Raw genomic sequence first — 4,233 nt, forward strand, 5'->3', positions numbered from 1 at the left:
AGCTAAGCACCAAACAGCAGCAACAGTTTACATGGCATAATCATATTTTCATAGCCAGAAATGTTTGATCACTAATATTAGGCATTTTACATCTCCCGTGTGTAACTGTAAGTCAGAAGATGAATCAATAGTAGAACAAGCAGGCTTAGGCAGTTATGCACTCCTCTCTGCTCTTCTAAAATTGTGGGAAGCAGGGAGAAGAATCATGCTTGACTGCTTTTATAAAGGTCTTGAGAACTATGATCTGGAAGGCTGATATAGCCTAAAATAAATTTTGCCTTTTTGCTCTTTATAGATCTCTATTCATCTCTATAAGGAGCATAAAGGCAAAATTTCTTATGGGCAGAGGATGACACAGAGACAATGAAACAAGATCACTTCAAAAGGGATGTACTACTCTTTCCAATTGCAGCTATGAGCTACTATTGGAATGGAGTTACACATCTGACAGAAATCCAGAAAGTTCTTAAATAACAGAAGCAGGTTTTCTATGTTTTATTAGCATCTACTGAATTACTACACTCCTTACAACTATAAATTACCCCAGGTAAAAATTATCAAAGGGAATCTGATTTATTACAATGAATTACCTTATGCAGTACTTAGCTACCATCTTTCATCTAGCCATAAAAGCACAATTAACACCCATTTCTAATACATTCAGTGCAATGCAATGAACCAGGTCTAACACTTTCTTCTATCAAAAGCTTGTAAAGTATACTTTAATAAAATTCAGTTTTGCTGTGCTTCAGTTGAACAAAGCAAGTACTACAAGTCCTGTTATAAAATTAGAAGAGTGAAGAACAGAATATTTCAGTGACTTATTGTGTGTTCCACATTATCTGAGAAATAGCATTATAAAGCAGCCTCTAGCTCTTCAGGCCCACACCATAAACGTACAGCTGTTATCTTTTCATCTTCTTTGGAGATTAAGCAACAGAGCAATCATATCACAACTCTAAGGTTCTTTAACAGATCAAAGGATCTTTTTGCTGATACAAGTGGAATTTGGACAGATCAAATAACACTTTATAATCAACATTATAAACATCCAGTCAACATCTTTTATAGAGTCTGGGCCCTCTTCTCTGCATCCCAACTAACTCTTTAATAACACATCTTCTCAAAATCTCCTCTGGCAAGAGGAGAACTAAAGTGGGCACATGAAAATAAACCAAAGAGCACCTCCTGTTTGTTCCTATTTGATATATACATATCATAACATCTCTCTATTTATTCTGTATTATGTTTCATTCAGAAATACCATTTTGCTTTGATACTGACCTGGACTGTGGGTTAGTATGATTTACAGCACAGTTCAGACAAGTCTAGTCTATTACTAGATATGTAGTCTAGACTAGACTAGGCAGGATGACTGGGATGCATGACAATTGAATACTTGTGAGGAAAATGCCAAGCTAGTAGAAAGACGAGTATTTAACAGCTCAGAAGACTTATTAAACGAGTCTTAATAAAATAATAGTATTCCCTTAAATTTGAACAAAGCAGAGGAGCAATTATGGAAAATGCTAGGTCACCACAGTAATACACAAATCTGATGAAAGCAGATGATTATACATTTGTTAAATGTTTACGTTTCATGTGGACCAATGTATTTGCTTTGAACTTCTAAATCCAGTAATCTTAATCAACCCTTTAAAATATTACTTCAAAATTAAAGGTTTTCTTTATGCTCTATCTTTAAAAAGAAATGTAAGATTTATAGAGAGAAAAACAGAAGAGGGGAAGAAGCATGGAATCTGAAGCACCACACTTAAGAAAAGACTAATACTAACACTTATGTCTGTCTGTTTTCTTAAAACAAGTAGACGAAAAAGCCATATACACAAACAAGTCTGATTTTAAGACCGTCACTTTTTTAGTTAATTTTCAATCACCTCCTCTAAAAAGAATTTATCTTTATTTCTATTTCCTGCTTTAGTGAGTAATTATTTGGCACTAGATTAAGAGAAAAAATGCAACTAATAAAAAAATAACTGTAAGCTGAAACTTTCCAGAAGAAAATATACAAACAGCTAAAAATTCATTTTTGTGTTCAGTGTCCTCCTGTATTAAGCTCAACAATCATAAAACTGCAGTGATAATTTTTTTTCTTTTTTTCTCTCTTTGGATAGTAAGAGTTCATGGCTTCAGCAAACATTGTGAAAGCTGAAGTTTATAGCTTCTCAACTGTAGTGTTTACTTAATATAGAATCGAAGTTAGAGCTGTGCCTCCTCAAACTAGGGGGAAAGTAGCTGCCTCCACATATTGTTAGACAAGTTTATTAAGATGTTTTATATTCAAGAGAGTACAGAACAAAACCCCATACTAACATGCTCAGATCTTGCAATAAGACTTACAAATGAACCATTTTTGAATTTGAAAAAAAAAATACCGCATACAGAGACATTTTTGATAAGCTAAAAATGAAACACAGTTGAAAGTGTATTTCTCTTACATTAAAAACCACCCTTTTATACAGTGCTTTTAGTTTTCAATATTATTTAAATTACACTTTTCAACATTTAAAAATAAACCTAAGGTACAGGCCGAAAACTTTTTTTCCTGTTTACATATTAGAAAACAAAATCAAGTTTTAGATTCTCTTCAGGTAATAACACTACCTAAAAATTCCAGCTGTTCATATTCCATTCTCTGGTGAGAAAACTACATCTCTCTGAACTGAGCAACTACTGATTTACATTATTTTAGCCACTTAAAGATCTCAGCATTTGTGTCACTAAGTCAAATTCTCACTTTTAAAATTATGACAACACCAAAGGCAATAATCCATAGTTGTAAAACAAAGTATCACCAAGTGGCAGACGAGACCCATAATATGCCCCAATTTGCAATACATCATTGTTCAGAATTCACATCTTTAAAATTATTTGGTTTACCATTATAATACATTTTTCAAACTAAAAATAAAATCATTACAAACTAACAAAAAGACAGTGATGCAGAGATGCTTCAGACCTAAAAGTAGAAGGTACACACATTGCTATAACTTTACTGCTTGCAACAGTCATACACATGAATAAAAAAATAACTGGTCACAGTAATAACATGCAGTATACAAGAATTTGTATCATACTGTCACTGTTTATTGCAGGATGACAATAAACCATGGCAGATGCTCTCTGTTAACACCCCGCCCTCCCCACTAAGGAAAGGGAATAGGAGGAAAAGGGAGAGAGACTTCCAAGTTGGAAAGTTAAAAAAAAATGCTTTACTAATAATGAGAAAGAAAATAATGCAAAATATACAAAACCAATCTTGAATTCCCTGGCATAGCCCTGCAGCAGGAGCTGGAATTGCTCCAGCAGCTGCAGGGCAGACATCCAGAAGTCCTGGGCTGGACTCAGCAGTTAGACAGGAACTGGATTCAGGGATACACAGCCTGGAACAAGGCCTAGGATCTCAGGCAGAACAGACAGGGTCCTCTTCAGATGCCAGCCATGGACAAAGAGAGCTCGAGACCCTCGTGATCTCCCAGTTTTATATGGTGTATGACATGGATGGCATGGAATACCTAGTTGGTCAATTTTGGTCACCTGTTCTGTCCGCCCCTCCTTGCAAGTACGCTCCTCTCACTTAAGGGATGTGAAAAAGTTATCAGCAACCTTGGCTGCCATAGCAATAAGGATAAACCTGGGCCTTCTCTGCATACCATTCCTACCATTATCAGCTCCAGAGTGAACAGTGTCTCAAAAACATGCAGCCAACTTCAGAAAAATGTAGTTACTTAGAAGAACTTAGCTAAAAGGAAAATTCACTAAAAGAGAATTGGTCTTCTTTTAAACAAAACCAGGACACATACAAAGCAGCAAAGCAGCTTTTACTTCTTATCTCTTCCTTACATTAAAAGAAAAAATCACAGAAATCCCTAAATCTAAAAACTACTGCAAAATACCAGTTCAACCTAAAGGCAATACAGATAAGCTATCATGTAACAAATAGATCTGAAGAGTTTCAAATCAATTTCAGGTATTGCCTTAGATGTAACTGAACTGGAAAACACTAGCAAGCAATGACAAACATGCTTCAGACTGCAGAATTTATCTTCTTAGCAGCAGAGTAAATGCACTCAAATGGTCAGCTCATTTCAGAATCCAAGCTGCATGTAGGTTGCCACTGCTAGCCAGTTAAAGTTAGTTCAGATTTATCTATATGGAATTGCAATCAAAGAAATTAGCAGGTGACTAAAGAGTAGGCAGAACCTACTGTTC

Source organism: Patagioenas fasciata, chromosome W (assembly GCF_037038585.1).
Source record: "Patagioenas fasciata isolate bPatFas1 chromosome W, bPatFas1.hap1, whole genome shotgun sequence".
Classification (NCBI taxonomy): Eukaryota; Metazoa; Chordata; class Aves; order Columbiformes; family Columbidae; genus Patagioenas; species Patagioenas fasciata.